The sequence below is a fragment of the Ovis aries genome, chromosome 20, assembly GCF_016772045.2.
Source record: "Ovis aries strain OAR_USU_Benz2616 breed Rambouillet chromosome 20, ARS-UI_Ramb_v3.0, whole genome shotgun sequence".
NCBI classification, from domain to species: domain Eukaryota; kingdom Metazoa; phylum Chordata; class Mammalia; order Artiodactyla; family Bovidae; genus Ovis; species Ovis aries.
The window spans coordinates 51,384,775-51,400,865 of NC_056073.1; the positions used below are offsets into that span (position 1 = coordinate 51,384,775).

Sequence of the window (16,091 nt, forward strand, 5' to 3'; positions counted from 1 at the left end):
GGAATTTCTGTTTTCCCAGTAACAGCAAGCGGGTGAAATTAAAAGAGGGAAGCAATTAAGGAAGAACAGCCCCGGGTATCCGAGACGACCTCCAACATACAGAGCCATCTCACTCCCCTGGCAGAGGTTTCTAGGGAGCCAGGGAGGGGTGTTTGTTGCTTTTAACCCATGGAGTCCACTCGGTGCGCGTTTTCCCCAGAACCATGGAGCGCTGACGCAGCTTGGACACTGCAGACCGGCAAGCGGCAGGTGTGAGGAAGTGCGTTCCGAGCGATTTGGAGCTGAGTTAGGGCTCCAGGGGCAGGACCGTGGTGAGTCCTGGGTGCTGGCCGCACACCTGGGGAGGGGCAGAGGTTCGCTGCCTCCACACGGAATAGGATCTGTGGCCCCCGCACAGACGCTCAGCTGGCACCAGCACAGCCCCGCGCGGCGGTGACATGACGCTTCAGCTGCCGACACGGCTGTGCCCTGGAAAGCAGACGTGTGAGCCCCACGTCTGCGGTGTCACAGGCTCAGAGAAGCTCAGGGAGCAGGAGGGGCGGGGGCTGGCTCACCACAAGGTCAGTTTAAGAGGGAGAGAGGGCAGTCTTAGTCTATACCCCAAAGTATAGAGTTTGGAATAAATTTCAGTCTGAGACCAGATTAGTCAAAAAATGTCTTTGGTTTTAAGCAGGTGCGTAAGTTACGGAAAGTGTTTTGGGAATCCTGAGACCTGGAGTTGCGGACTGGGTCCCAGGCTTCAGACAGCTCACCCCCAGGAGCTCAGGGGTGGGTGGCAGAGGGGGTGTCCGCAGGTGGAGGAGGTCTGTGTTCACCTCGCATGAGGGGTGCATGGCACCAGCCCGGGGCTGAAGTCGGGAGAGCTGAGCCCCCCAGCCTCGGGCTTTGCCTGGGGGCTCAGCAGCTGCACTGATGCCTGAGACCTGGGCCCGGAGATGGGGACGAAGGCCAGGCATGAGCCCACAGCCTCGGGAGCCTGTCCTCGGGGCCCTGAGAGGGGGGCTCACCCCAGGATCATAGCGCAGAGAGACGTGGGCACCGCGAGGGAGGGGCTTGCGGGGATGCGGCCCTCCTCGCCAGCCCCTGCACGATGACCGAGGCACAGCAGGGGTCACTGAGGGCTGGCCGCACAGAAGATTGACTGTTCGAAGGGGGATCTGGGCGCCCCACGCCAGGCTGCAGGGAAGCCAAGGTGTCAGCCCCCATGGGGGAGCGCTGGGGTGCCCTGCCAGCCACCCCAGGGGTCTGCCTCACCCAGCTCTCTGCCACAGGCCCCCCAGCAGGTTTGGCCAATGAGAGGCCTCGGTGGGCCTGGAGTCAGGAGGAAGGGAGAGGTGGGTATTTCTTCCTTCCTGTCTAGCCCCATCGCCCGGGATCTGAAAATTCTGGAGAAAGCAGGTGCTTGGAAGCAAAGGTTGCTAAGCGCCTGAGCTGCAGAAAGGCGGGGCAGCCCCTCACATCCTCCCTGGCAGGGATGCGGGTAGCCCTGCGGCCCGCTCCCACCAGTGTTTAGGAGCTGCCGACCTCTGACTCCAGCAACAAGAAATCTGTAGCTCGAGAGTCTCGGAACCTAAAAATCTGTGAACTTACTTACGTAGAGCCTAGGAATCCGTCTCTACCTGGGGCAGCTGTTCTGTGCCCATAGGTATTCAGGGTTGTAACAATGGACGATTAGGGGCTATCCTCTCCATTAGTAGGAGCAACTTGAGACGAACTATACCCTGCCCAGACTACACAATGTTAGGATCCTCCCAAAAGGGTGAAGAAGATTGTCTGTGCCAACCCGGCAGGGAGCCCCCGCCTGGTGCTCCTGGGGCGGTGAGCACAAGGCCCTGGCCCCGTCACTCAGGAGGCCCTGCTTTGGGGGTGTTGCCACCCTGTAACCACCGAGCAGGGCGCCTGTAACTCCGAATGCACCACGTGGCTCCTTGCTGATTTCAGAAGCCGCCTGGTGCGCTCCCTGGCAGCCCATCCGCTGGGCTCCTAAAGGAGACCTCGGACCCCGAGCCTCCAAAGCTGTTACTGCAAAGGCTGGAGCCAGAGTCGTCCGTCAAGCTTTTTCAGGAAAGAGCCAGACAGCGGACCCTTAGGTGCTGAGAGCCCCCCACCTCCGTCATGACCGCTGGGCTCTGCTCCTCTTCACGGGTTTAGTTCTCGTGAAGCAGCGTATACAGTCACCAAGAGCTGGGGTTTCGTATCATTTTCACGTCATGCAATCTCCTGGCTTTCCTTCAGCACTTGAAGATGGGAAACCATCCTGAGCTCGCGGATAGACACGATGAGCTGGGGGCTGGCTGTGGCCCCCAGCCTCTGAGGATGGCAAGTGCTCCATCTCCTCCCTGAGACTCTACACCTTAGGCCCGGGAGCCCTGGACCAGAGCAATTTTCTCTTGATGGATGTGCTGAGGATGGTCATGTGGGGAGAATAAAGAATTGTTTTAAAGAGGCGGTGGCCTGCGGCAAACGCTTAACGTGATTATAGCTTTTCAGAAAAGAGGGAGAGGTTACAAGCGGAAGGGTTGGCAGGAATGTTCCGAACTGGCGCTGAGGGCACAGCTCCCTTCAGGGTGAAAGCTCTGAGTCCACCTTTGAGGACTATCAGGCTCAGCCTGCCATGAGGTCCTCCAGTGCCAACTCCCCAGGTAAACCACCCCTGGGTTCACGGCGCGCTCGTCCCGTCTTCAGCGGGATGGAACGCTCGGGAGGGGTAGGTGGGGTGGGACATGGAGGGTCCAAGAGCCAGGGCGCTCTGAGCTGCCCTGCTGTGGGGTCAGCGCCCAGGCCAGGCCCTGAGCCTCCGGAAGTCCAGCCCCGCCTGCCCTGCCCAGGACACCTCTGAACCCTCCCCCCCGCAGATGCGCAGGACTCAGCCACGCCTCCCGCTTTCCTCATCTTTGTTCCTTAACTCACCAAACGAATGCATGCCGATTCTAAAAATCTAATCCAGCCATTTCTGAGTTTGGCGAACAGAAGGCCAGCCTTGCCCCTCTCTCAGCAGCTCCCTTCCTGCCTAACATCTCACCTCGAGTGCGAGCGGCGTCCGCATGATCCAGGGCCTCTGTTCATACATCGGGTCTGTGTTTGGGCCGCTCTTTATGCATTTTGTCCATTTTTCATCCTCGTTTCTCATGCCTTCATGAGGTCCCCTGCCAGGTCTGTACATAGGGACCCACCTGCGTCATCTGCAGGGCACGTCGCCCTCGCCCAAGCGGAAATGGAGCAGTGTGCTCATCGGTTACCAGTGGCGGACGCCTGGATCAGCTCCGCTCTTCTGGCCCTCAAGCTGAGGCTGCTGTAGCATTTGCGTACAAGTCTTTGGGTGGATGTGCGTTTTGGGGGTTCTCACTTACCTTGAGTAGACACCCAAGAGTGGAATTGCTGGGTCATATAGTAAATCTCTTTTTAACATTTTAGAAAAGTGCCAAACTGCTATCCAAATTGACTGCACCAAGTGTCAAGGCTGTCGCTTTGCTATCTGCTTTTAAAAATACTTTAGGTTATTTTTTAGCTAATGTTGCACAAATCAAGGTTGATCACTGAGACTTGTTGGCCGTTCTGGGGAAAAGGTAGTTACTTTCAGTGTTTCTGTACAGAACCAATTTCATCTCAATGATTTGTACTGATGTAATATCTGGGGTATCCATCCACATTCAATTCAAAACAATAATCAGATCAGGAGACCTTGCCCTGTTCTGATCATTTCAGATCAAATCCTAATCAAATCCTTCGTGCCTGGAAGTTAACATTTTTGACTAGTGTGTCTGTGTGTAAGAGACAAGGGTCAAGGCTGAGAAGAAATCCAGGCGCAAGTTTACTACGTAAATAAGTGCTTTAATTATCTGAAATGCCTGTACTTTTTATGTTTGAACATCTTCTAAGTCAGTTGTGTGTGTGTGTGTGTGTGTGTGTGTCAGTTGTGTGTTGAACTCTTTGCGACCCCGTGGACTGCAGCCCACCAGGCTCCTCTGTCCATGGGGAGTCTCCAGGCAAGAATACTGGAGTGGATAGCTGTTTCCTTCTCCAGGGGATCTTCCTGACCCAGGGATCAAACCCAGGTTTTTCTCATTGCAGGCAGATTCTTTATGCTCTGAACCACAGGGCAGCCCAATGACAACGCACACTCTCAGCAAGCCAGGAGTCAAACCTGGAATCTCCTGATCTGCGGTCAGATGTGTTATCCACGGCAACAAGCGCTCCTGCGCGTGTCAGTCAAGCCCAGTAGCAATGAGCAAGCATATTCCGTTTATCACTCATGTCACGCCCTGTGATCTTTATATTTCTAGGCGGACTTAACATCACAGCCCATGAAGAGACGTGTCTCCATGACGAGAAAGCAGCAGTGATGAGCGGGTTTCGGGAGCCACTTGGGAAGGGGCACCGTCCAGTGATCAGACTGAGTGCTGCCTGTGTTTAATCCCAAGTGTACAGGGGGATCCTCAGGCCAGAAAGGCCCCTGAAAAGTGGTCTATCTGCTCCCCACACCCCATCCTGGACGTCAGGAGTGCTGCAGAACTGGCTCAGGTAAGTCTACCTTAAGTGGGGAAACCGAGCTCTTCCCAGCAGCCGGCTACTCTTAGAGTCAGACAATTTCAAGAGAATTCTGTAGGCGAGACTGTCTCCATCTATGGTGAGCTTGGACATACAGTGAGGAGCCTCTCTGGGTGTCCCTGGACCCCGACCCAGGGTTCCGAACCGCCTGTGTGCCCGTCTCCCCAGGACACCCTGAAGCATCACCCCCTCTCCAGGACACAGATGGCTCCTCCCCGGGCCCCGTGCAAGCCCCGGCTGAGGCGTGCGGGGTCCTGCCCCAGCTTCAGCTGAGCAGGAAGCAGGGTCTGTGCTGAGCCCCTCACGCGGCAGGGGGCGGGGCGGGGGCTTCGGATCAAGGCTCTTTCCCACAGCTCGACTGTGTGGTTTGGCTCTACTGAGACTCGACTGAGTTAACACTGAGAGATCAACATTAAAAGATGCTATGTGTGCAGCCGTGTAGGAAGTTCAACTTTAAAAATAAGCATGTCTTTCAAGTCCAAACATAATGTTTTGGGGTCACTGGGGTTCAAACCCGTGAGAAAGAAGGAATCCGTCAGGACGGAGGCAGCCCTGCCCGAGTTGGGGTGGGGAGCTCGGGGTCCCCGAGATTGCCCAGAATCCCAGGCCATCCACTCCCACCTGGACCCCTCGCAGGGACCCCCCCGCCTGGGAATCTGGGTGCTGGGCCGCCGAGCGGGGTCTGCAGCAGCCGCAGGAGGGAGCAGAAGCGAGCGCAGCGCGGGGAGAGGGGCGTCCGCATCAGCGGGGGCAGTGGGGTCGCAGCCTCGTCACTCTTGGTAACAGGCCGGATGACACAGCTCCCCGGCCACGCACGCCGTGGCCTCCCGCTCGGGCTCTCGTCCCAGGGGAGGAAACGGCTGTGAGCCCTCAGCAGCTGCGGCCCCGGGCCCCTGCTGGCCAGCTCCGCTGGGGCATGAATGGGTGGCGGGGGACCTTGTGAAGGCTGGGATCCTCTGAGACCCCCAAGCTGTGGAGGCTGTCTCCAGAGACGCCTGCACCAGCTCCGCCACAGCCTCACACAGTTCTGGGGGCTTCACGGACCCCAAGCCAGAGCTCCATCTCAGAGTGGGGTTTCACACTCTTAGAGAGCGGTCCACTTGGGGAACTGGAGAATCTCATGCCCTCTTTTTAGTGTCAGTTGGAAAACAGTCCGAATGGTGCAGTAAAAACCAAAAGAGCAGAGCGGCGGAGGGGGGGGCCATCCCTGCTGGCTGCAGGGGCCTGAGGTAGGGCAGAGGCCAGCCGGGCAGGAGGGCTCGGGTCACAGGCAACAGCGTTTCGTCCTCCGTGTTGAGTGACCAGGGCTGAGCTCTGACCGCCGGTAAGGACGGAACTGCACGCGTGCATTTTGTATCTGAACTTGCCGTGGTCACAGTCTCCTGACCACTCTTTCTCCTCCCAGTCCTCCTGACCTCGCCGTTCCTGACCACTCTTTCTCCTCCCAGTCCTCCTGACCTCGCCGTTCCTGACCACTCTTTCTCCTCCCAGTCCTCCTGATCTCGCCGTTCCTGACCACTCTTTCTCCTCCCAGTCCTCCTGATCTCGCCGTAGTTTGGAGTTTGCAATACTCACGAAGTAAAGAATTCGTATGTAGCTGGTAGTTCTTTCCGTCTCTGCAAAGAGATGGGCCAGGATACAAAGTGGCCAACTGTCAGAAAAGCTTTTTCCAAAGGAGCATTTTAAGTAATTTTACCATTTACTCCAAACAAAATAACCCTTTCCCTTTCCTAAGAAATACTGAATGCAGAGAGCTGTAGCAGTTCATTCAGTGGTCACGGTTATCAGCTACTAGATAATCGTGGGTCATCAGTACTGTAACTGACAGAAGGGCAGCACTGTCCGTGCCCACCATGAAGCTGGGGTGTCCCTGCTGGGAGGTGGTCCTCAGCGCAGGCAGAGCTGGAGGAAGAGCCCACGCCTGGAGGGAAGGCGAGAGGATAGGAGGAGAGCGCCCAGCAGGCGCACTCGGGTGTGCCTGCCAGGTGCGCCCGGCTGTGCCTGCCCGGCTGTGCCTGCCTGTTGTGCCCGGGTGTACCTGCCAGGTGTGCCCGGCTGTGCCTGCCCGGGTATACCTGCCTGTTGTGCCTGCCCGGGTGTGCCCGGGTGTGCCTGCCAGGCTGCCCGTGTGTGCCTCCCTGGTGTGCCCGGGTGTGCCTGCCCGGGTATACCTGCCTGGTGCGCCCGGGTGTACCTGCCTGTTGTGCCCGGCTGTGCCTGCCCGGGTGTGCCCGGGTGTGCCTGCCAGGCTGCCCGGGTGTGCCTCCCTGGTGTGCCCGTGTGTGCCTCCCTGGTGGGCCCAGCTGTGCCTGCCAGAACTGCCAACACACACACAGCTGAGGAGGGACTCAGAGATCTGATATCTTTGGTATATGTTCAACTGACCTGCAATATTTTATCAACCCTATGAATTAAGAATATAATTTTTCTCTCTCTCATGGATAAAGGCACTGGGAAATCAATGGGCAAAATTATTTCTCTGGGATTTCACTGCTGTGAAGCCTGTACCAGGATTACCATTCATAACACTGACTTTTAACCTCGGAATCCTACTCCCAGGAACCTCTTCTAGAGAAACAGTCACCCCCACACACAGAGAGCCACGTAGGGGCTGTTCACGCAACAATACATTGGAAACTGCTGACTGTCCATCAGGAAACACAACTGCAGACGCTCACTTTTCTGCACCATCAGAAGCTGTACTTTCACTCACTTAACACTTTACACCTACTTTAAACCAGGGAGGCCTGGCGTGCTGCAGCCCATGGGGTCGCAAAGAGTCAGACACGACTGAGCGACTGAACAAGAACAACTGTAAACTAACCCCCCTTCTTTTTACTTAGTCTCATTCTAAGTAATACTATCTAAGACATAACGAGGATAGGTAGTGTCCTCTATATTTTTCTCTGATCTACGTTAACATTTTAAAATTCCCTATAGAATTTGTTGTAGTTCCCATGTTATAAGAGCAAAAGCAGGCCATTCCTAACGTGTCAAAGTCACTTATTAATTTGAATTACAATAGACGATACCCATCACACAGACAATTCTAAATCTACTTTGAAGTTGAATCGATCAAGAAGCATCTGTTTGGCAACTATGTACCTACTACCACACCGAAGATAAGGCTGCTCTCCTCACAGAATGTATGGATCATTAACCTAGTGAGGGTTCCAATATTTGGGGAACTATTGGAAAATTAAATTAAAATTATTCTCTGGACATAGTTTATCTTTTAGATCTAGATGAGATTAGTTTGGAAAAGGGGTCTCATTTAGTCTGGAAAATCTTCAGAGTGCGATACTGTTCTGGACTAATCAGAAGCTTTCCTTGTTCATTCGCTAAGCTGTATCCGGCTCTTTGCGACCCCATTGACTGCAGCACACCGGTTCCTCTGCCCTCCACTATTTCCTGGAGTTCACTCAAACTCATGCCCATCGAGTCGGTGATGCCATCCAACCATCTCACCCTCTGTTGTCCGCTTCTCCTCCCGCCCTCAATCTTTCCCAGCATCAGGGTCTTATCCAGTGAGTCAGCTCTTCGAATCAGGTGGCCAAAGTATTGGAGCTTTAGCTTCAGCATCAGTCCTTTCAATAAATATTCAGGGCTGATTTCCTTTAAGATTAACTAGTTTGATCTCCTTGCTGTCCAAGGGATTCTCAAGAATTTTCTCAGCTAAATAACCTTTATAAGAAGTAGGCTTCAAAATCAAGCAATCTTATTTTGGATTAGCATATTTTAGTCAAAAGTATGGGATTAATGATCAAGTATCAGTCAGTAATTTCTGCGCCTCACTCCAAGACCAAGTGGCACTGGCATTCTCTTTCCTGCCGTGACGACCCGTTGAGAGGTGAGAGACACAGAGAATCCTGCCTGCTGTAAAACGCAGCACACTCTAATGCCTGTGGTCGCCAAAGATCAACCTTTTTAATACAAAAAACTCTCAGAATGAAGAGAACACTAACGTTGCTTTTTGGATGAAAATGTGTACCTGTGTGCTGCCGAAAATAACCTGATATACCACCAGTGACGCATGTGCTCCAGATTACTATTCAGCCGTTAAAATTAGGGTTTTCAGTATATGAAAATGTTTCTTATGAAGTCAAGCGGGGTTCCAGATACAGCATACGCTAATTCTATAAAAAATACATATATGAAAAGTTGAATAGAAATACCCAAACTTTTTTTTTCTATTTTTCTTCTTGATGCAGTTTTAAATTTTTCAAAAGTGAGTGTGCATTGCTTTTAAACTCTGAGTTGTTTTCGAGCCTCTTACACAGCACCCATTTGATGAGTGTGAGCTGGGGCCCTGCGACAGAGGAGGAGGAGCACGGTGGTCTGGGAGCGAGGGCAGAGTGGGCGCTCCACAGATGAGCGTCCTCCCCTTGGTTTAGAGCCCCTCCTCTCCCAGCTGGGGTCTACTGGCCTGTCTCTGGCCACTAATGCTGGCTCAGCCAAGCCCCTCAGAGGACTAACAGATGTCCAGCAGGGCCGCGTGACTTGGTTGGATCATCAGGGGCTGAGATGCCTTAAAAGGGAGCCCCAGGCGCTTTTACACACAGCCCGCCTGGCCTCCTAAGACCCCAGAGAATCAGAAACAGATGAGGGATCAGGCCGCATCCTCACACGTGAGAACCACAGGCCCGCTGGGATCTCACAGTCCTCGCTGGGAAAAGAAGGTCAGCCGGCACTCTGGACAAATCGCCTGGACGCTGGGAAGTGACGACGTCCAGGGAAGCACAGTCCCGTCCGTGAGCCGGCTGTCTGCCGACAGAGACGGCGAGAGTGTCGCTGCAGGTCTGAGAGGCGGCCGAGACTGCTCTGGACATGGAAACTGCCCGCTGAGGCCCGGCCCGGGGCCGAGGGAGGAGGGACCCAGGGTCCCAGCTTGCAGAGCCCGGCGGGACCGGGGAGCATGCGGAGCCCGGCCCTGGGGCTGAAAAGGCAGCTGCTTTTTGTAATCAAACTTTGCCACGTAACAAATTTTTCTCATTCTTCTGTGGGTTTAGTTCTTCCTTTTCGCAAAGTCGTAATTATTAGTTTCACATCCTAACACTAACTAGCTAGGAAGCCAGATCTGAGAGAACCAGCCCTACACAGAAAAATGCCGGATGTTAAGAAGGCCTGACTTTGATTTAATTCATTTTCTCGTCAGTAACGATCACAGAGTCCAGTCTTTACAGAGATTTTAATGGGAAACAATAGTGTTAAAATTTCAGTTATTATTTTAGAACCAGTTGAAATGGTCAAGGAAATTACCTAGATATAAGTCAGAATCTCTGCCAGAGGATCCCTTTGACTGAGAAAGACACAGGGTCCCTACGGATGAGCCCAAGGAGAGGAAGGTGCCAGGGCTCACGCTTCCGCCTCCTGAAATCCTCGCGCACACACACACGGACACCTATACACAGAGAAAATGGAACACACCTGGTCAGCCTGCATCACCACCCACAGGACTGCAACGCCTCCAGGGGCCGAGGGGACAGCCCAGGATGGGTCCCAAAGGCCCTGAGGTGTCAGCTGTCAGACGGAAAAACCTGGGTGCCTGCTCAGTATGAAGGTTTTCTGGGAGAGGTGCAGGTGGTGTCTTTTCCTTGGATTCTGGCTGAATGCTGACCTCAACTCAGCCAGCCCACCCAGCTGCAGCGGGGCTCACCCCTGTGGCTGCCTGCTGGAGCCTCTGGCCCGTCCAGAGAACAGCACTCTCTCCCAGGGCACAGCACAGGTGGGGCAGGGAGCGGAGACCTGACCCTCAGTCCCTGGGTGCTCTACCCAAGGTCAGCTCAGAGCAGCCCCTCTGGGCAAGGTCCGTGTGGCGCGGGGCAAGGTCCGTGTGGCTTTCAAACCCGGCTCCTGGTGTCCACGGCAGAAGTTCCGTGTAGTAATTATGTCGGGCACAAGACACCACAAGGAAAGCCTGGTGTCAGCACCCACTTGCCCCAGAATTTTTTGCTTTCTAAGAGTGTGAAAGGCTTCTCCATCCCCTTACGACCCTTTTAAATCCTTCTCTGCAGAATATCTGAAGCCTGCACCATGAACCTGAAGAGCTGTGGCTGGACCGGCAGACAGATCTCTGCAGCAAGGCTGGGCTCCAGCTCCCCCAGCCTCTCACCAGCCTAACTGCCTCCTCAGAGCCCACAGGCCTTCCGGAAGGAGCCCCGCAGTCGTGGAGGTCACGTTGGGAGCTTCGGCTCCCAGCAGGTTAGGGATCCCAGGAGACCAGGAAGGCCTGCTGACCCGGGGACCCTCTGCCCGAGTCTCCCATACGGACTGCCCCCCAGGAGCCCTGAGCGCTGCAGCCACCACCGCAGCTGCGTGCCCCATCTCCTGGGGCTCACACTTAGCCATGCGGATAAAGAAAGGCCTGGTAACCCGTTGTTAATACAGCCGGTCAGAGGTCTGACTTTGTAGGAAGCTGGTGACACAAAGATTATGAGGAGCATGTCGATGGCAGGCAACAAAGGCACACAGCCTCTGCCCCACGGGGCCCCCAGGTGGGTTCCCCGAGGTCCAGGGGAGGGGCCTGGCCGAGAGGCCCTGCAGCTGCTGGAGGCAGGCGGCTGCCCGGCCGGCATCCTTGGAGCGGCCTTCGTGGAGCAGCAGAGACTCTGAAGGGCTTCCCTGTGGGTGCTGGGGGCAGACCGCTGCCTCCAGGTCCAGGTGGGACCCTCCCCAGGCAGGACTGTTCTCAGAAGGAGGATCGGGACTGCAGACCCCCTCAAGTGGCGTCTCCAAAGGGCCTCCTGCACTTGCTCATCTGGACTCGCCTGCCTCCCTGCAGCCCCGCCTGGTCCCTCCCCGTCCTGCCCACTCCCCTGACCCTTAGGTCGTCTGGTCTCAGATGACAGGTTTCAACAACCAACTGTTCCCTGGCTCACGGGAGGGATGCCCTGGAGGAACGCACACCAGGACAGGGTGCTCCCAGCTCTGACCAGCAGGGCCCAGCACCCAGCACCCCAGAAACCTGGGGGTGCTCATGGAGCAGCTGTGAGGACGCGGCAGCCCCTGGGCCAGGATGGTAACGCGCCGACATCTTAGCGCAGCTCAAGTTTGAATTCTTCAGGGGACTTAACTCTCCTCCGAAGGCTGCTGGTGCTCCGTGTAGACCTTGGGCTTGGACTCAGGGTGTGTATGTGGGTGTGCGTCTCCATCTGCACGACTACCCACCGAGGAGGCCCACCTGAACCCCGAATATACACCTGCTTTTGCAGTTAGACATTCATCCCTCAGGTTTAAACATTAAAGGTAGGGATTAACCGGTCCCATCACATCATGGCAAATAGATGGGAAACAGTGGAAACAGTGACAGACTTTATTTTCTTGGGCTCCAAAATCAGTGCAGATGGTGACTTCAGCCATGAAATTAAAAGACACTTGCTACTTGGAAGAAAAGTCATGACCAACCTAGACAGCTTTTTAAAAAGCAGAGACGTTACTTTGCCAACAAAGGTCCATCAAGTCAAAGCTATGGTTTTTCCAGTAGTCATGTATGGATGTGAGAGATGGACTATAAAGAAAGCTGAACACCAAAGAATTGAGGCTTTTGAACTGCAGTGTTGGAGAAGACTCTTGACAGTCCCTTGGACAGCAAGGAGATCCAACCAGTCCATCCTGAAGGAAATCAGTCCTGAATATTCATTGGAAGGACTGACGCTGGAGCTGAAGCTCTAATACTTTGGGCACCTGATGCAAAGAGCTGACTCATTGGAAAAGACCCTGATGCTGGGGAAAGATTGAAGGCGGGAGGAGAAGGGGACGACAGAGGATGAGATGGCTGGATGGCATCACCAACTCGATGGACGTGATTCTGAGTAAATTCTGGGAGTTGGTGAGGGACAGGGAGGCCTGGCGTGCTGCAGTCCATGGGGTCACAAAGAGTCAGGCATGACTGAGACTGAACTGAACTGAAGGTGAGCAGTGTGAGGGGAGCTTACTTCTATTAAATGTGAATATCCTTGTCTGTTTAATCAGTTTTTTTTTCTTTTTTTAGAATACGAGTGCCCCTTTGATCTTCCATAGAGAAATTCAGATGGTCCAGCTGTATCTGTGAGTGAGGAAGCTGATCCCTGAAGGGTGTGAGTGTCCACGGTCAGCAGATTTGGGAGGGAAGCAGCTCCCTGGCACCAGGCAGGCGCTTGCCATCCAACCTGGGCGTCTGCTCGGCACGACACTTTCATTGGAGGGTAGTTGCTTTGCACTGTTGTGTTGGCCTCTGCTATGCGGCAGAGTGTGTGTACATGCGCCCCTCAGAGCCCAGCCTAGAGTGTGTGTGTGCATGCGCCCCTCAGAGCCCAGCCTCGAGTGTGTGTGTGCATGCGCCCCTCAGAGGCCAGCCTCGAGTGTGTGTGTACATGCGCCCCTCAGAGCCCAGCCTAGAGTGTGTGTGTACATGCGCCCCTCAGAGCCCAGCCTAGAGTGTGTGTGTACATGCGCCCCTCAGAGCCCAGCCTCCAGTGTATGTATACATATATCCCCTCAGAGCCCAGCCTAGAGTGTGTGTGTGCATGCGCCCCTCAGAGCCCAGCCTCGAGTGTGTGTGTGCATGCGCCCCTCAGAGGCCAGCCTCGAGTGTGTGTGTACATGCGCCCCTCAGAGCCCAGCCTAGAGTGTGTGTGTACATGCGCCCCTCAGAGCCCAGCCTAGAGTGTGTGTGTACATGCGCCCCTCAGAGCCCAGCCTAGAGTGTGTGTGTGCATGCGCCCCTCAGAGCCCAGCCTCGAGTGTGTGTGTGCATGCGCCCCTCAGAGGCCAGCCTCGAGTGTGTGTGTGCATGCGCCCCTCAGAGCCCAGCCTAGAGTGTGTGTGTACATGCGCCCCTCAGAGCCCAGCCTAGAGTGTGTGTGTACATGCGCCCCTCAGAGCCCAGCCTAGAGTGTGTGTGTGCATGCGCCCCTCAGAGCCCAGCCTCGAGTGTGTGTGTGCATGCGCCCCTCAGAGGCCAGCCTCGAGTGTGTGTGTGCATGCGCCCCTCAGAGCCCAGCCTAGAGTGTGTGTGTACATGCGCCCCTCAGAGCCCAGCCTAGAGTGTGTGTGTACATGCGCCCCTCAGAGCCCAGCCTAGAGTGTGTGTGTACATGCGCCCCTCAGAGCCCAGCCTAGAGTGTGTGTGTACATGCGCCCCTCAGAGCCCAGCCTCCAGTGTATGTATACATATATCCCCTCAGAGCCCAGCCTAGAGTGTGTGTGTACATGCGCCCTCAGAGCCCAGCCTAGAGTGTGTGTGTACATGCGCCCTCAGAGCCCAGCCTAGAGTGTGTGTGTACATGCGCCCCTCAGAGCCCAGCCTAGAGTGTGTGTGTACATGCGCCCCTCAGAGCCCAGCCTCGAGTGTGTGTGTACATGCGCCCCTCAGAGCCCAGCCTAGAGTGTGTGTGTACATGCGTCCCTCAGAGCCCAGCCTCCAGTGTATGTATACATATATCCCCTCAGAGCCCAGCCTAGAGTGTGTGTGTACATGCGCCCCTCAGAGCCCAGCCTCCAGTGTCCGTACATGCGCCCCTCAGAGCCCAGCCTAGAGTGTGTGTGTACATGCGTCCCTCAGAGCCCAGCCTCCAGTGTATGTATACATATATCCCCTCAGAGCCCAGCCTCGAGTGTGTGTGTACATGCGCCCCTCAGAGCCCAGCCTAGAGTGTGTGTGTACATGCGCCCCTCAGAGCCCAGCCTCCAGTGTATGTATACATATATCCCCTCAGAGCCCAGCCTAGAGTGTGTGTGTACATGCGTCCCTCAGAGCCCAGCCTCCAGTGTCCGTACATGCGCCCCTCAGAGCCCAGCCTAGAGTGTGTGTGTACATGCGCCCCTCAGAGCCCAGCCTAGAGTGTGTGTGTACATGCGCCCCTCAGAGCCCAGCCTAGAGTGTGTGTGTACATGCGCCCCTCAGAGCCCAGCCTCCAGTGTATGTATACATATATCCCCTCAGAGCCCAGCCTAGAGTGTGTGTGTACATGCGCCCCTCAGAGCCCAGCCTAGAGTGTGTGTGTACATGCGCCCCTCAGAGCCCAGCCTAGAGTGTGTGTGTACATGCGCCCTCAGAGCCCAGCCTAGAGTGTGTGTGTACATGCGTCCCTCAGAGCCCAGCCTCCAGTGTATGTATACATATATCCCCTCAGAGCCCAGCCTAGAGTGTGTGTGTACATGCGCCCCTCAGAGCCCAGCCTCCAGTGTCCGTACATGCGCCCCTCAGAGCCCAGCCTAGAGTGTGTGTGTACATGCGCCCCTCAGAGCCCAGCCTAGAGTGTGTGTGTACATGCGCCCCTCAGAGCCCAGCCTCCAGTGTATGTATACATATATCCCCTCAGAGCCCAGCCTAGAGTGTGTGTGTACATGCGCCCCTCAGAGCCCAGCCTAGAGTGTGTGTGTACATGCGCCCCTCAGAGCCCAGCCTAGAGTGTGTGTGTACATGCGTCCCTCAGAGCCCAGCTTCCAGTGTCCGTACATACACCCCTCAGAGCCCAGCCTAGAGTGTACGTTTACATATATCCCCTCAGAGCCCAGCTTCCAGTGTCTGTACATACACCCCTCAGAGCCCAGCTTAGAGTATATGTTTACATATATCCCCTCAGAGCCCAGCTTCCAGTGTGTGAGAAGCATACTTCTGTTTCCTTCAAGAGCAGGCAAACCTGTTCCTGTCCCTTCATCTACTCCTGTAGCAACCTGCGACGTCACCTGATGGGAACCCCAGGTTTCTTCCCTCCTCAAACACGGTCACCTTCAGCACCTCCCCCGCCCACGTCTGAGTCCCACTTGACAGGAGCACACAGAGCCCTTCACTCCCGAGACTGCTGCCGGCTCCACTGCACGCGGCACGCGGGGAGGAAGTGGCTCACAGGAAGGAAGTGGCTCACGGGGAGGAAGTGGCTCACGGGGAGGAAGTGGCTCACGGGAAGGAAGTGGCTCACAGGGAGGAAGTCTAGTGCCATACCTCCCTGAATGCACCCAATCTCGTCTCATCTCGGAGGCTAAGCAGGGTCGGGTCTGGTTAGTACTTGGATGGGAGGAAGGAAATGTCCGTGGAGGCCTTTGCGTGTTTCTAACTTTTCCACTTTGCAGCATTTACCCAGAATTCTTTGAGCCCAACAGCCAGTGGCATCTTTACTCGCCTTGAGTATTACTGTACTCTCACTAAATCCATTAGGAAACTCCTGAGAAAAGAAAAGAAAAACTCTTGTCAGCTGTGAAAACCACTACCTGAAGGCACTGGAGAGAAACCAAAGGCAGCTGGGGCGTGTAGGAGCCCACACCTGGGGAAGGGAAGTGCTCCGGGGGACTGTGTCTGGAGTTTCCGTCAGCCCAACCCTGTGCTCAAAGGAAAACCCACCAGTCTCAAGAGGAACAGACTGCAGTTCAGAGTCCTTACAGCAAACCAACCAAGATTACTAAAAAAGGGTTAGAAAATCAGATATTTGCAGAAACCCAAGAGTTTCACAGGAGGCAGACCCGGGATGACCCAGCTGCTGCAATTAGCAGGGAAAACGCTTACATTTTGCTCTAGGACATACAGGAAAGCACTAGGAAAGCTCATTAGAGAAACAGACATTTGT

At 55.1% G+C, this 16,091-nt stretch overlaps 1 long non-coding RNA gene across 1 annotated transcript; it reads left to right on the plus strand.

Moving 5' to 3' along the window:
• Positions 1-4,299: 4,299 nt before the first annotated feature.
• LOC132658328 (uncharacterized) lies at positions 4,300-12,991 on the plus strand. Its single transcript, XR_009597787.1, has 3 exons — positions 4,300-4,521; positions 10,563-12,458; positions 12,539-12,991. It is a non-coding gene; the product is annotated as an uncharacterized LOC132658328 (long non-coding RNA).
• Positions 12,992-16,091: the final 3,100 nt, after the last annotated feature.